We start from the raw sequence: 533 nt of genomic DNA on the forward strand, positions 1-533 counted from the left end.
TTCTTCTTCTTCTTCTTCTTCTTCTTCTTCTTCTTCTTTCTCCTCCTCCTCCTCCTCCTCCTCCTCCTCCTCTTCTTCTCCTCCTCCTTTTCCTCTTCTTAAACCTAGCACTAATTAACCTAAAACAAAACAGGAAAAAACTACACCAAACCTAGCTATTCTTCTTCTCCTCCTCTTCTTCTAATTATTCTTAGTTTTTTTCATTACTAAACATAAAGCTAAAACTAAACTAAACCTAAGACCAAACTAAAAGTAATGTAAACTAAACTAAATATAAAAGCAAACCTAAAAGTAATCTAAACTAAACTAAATCTAAATCTAAACTAAAAGTAATCTAAACTAAAAAACAGGAAAAAACAGGAAAAAATAGGAGAAGAGGGGTGCGACCGGGGCTCACCTGCGGCAGGGGTGGGGGCCTACAGCACGCCGGCAGGGCCCAGGGACGCCGGGCGGTGGGGTTGCTCGCCGACGGAGGGGCGCTGGTCGGGAAGTGGTGGCGACGGGGACGTAGCTACGGGGCGGCGGGGTGGTGC

This window comes from Triticum aestivum, chromosome 7B (genome assembly GCF_018294505.1).
Source record: "Triticum aestivum cultivar Chinese Spring chromosome 7B, IWGSC CS RefSeq v2.1, whole genome shotgun sequence".
In the NCBI taxonomy this organism is placed as follows: domain Eukaryota; kingdom Viridiplantae; phylum Streptophyta; class Magnoliopsida; order Poales; family Poaceae; genus Triticum; species Triticum aestivum.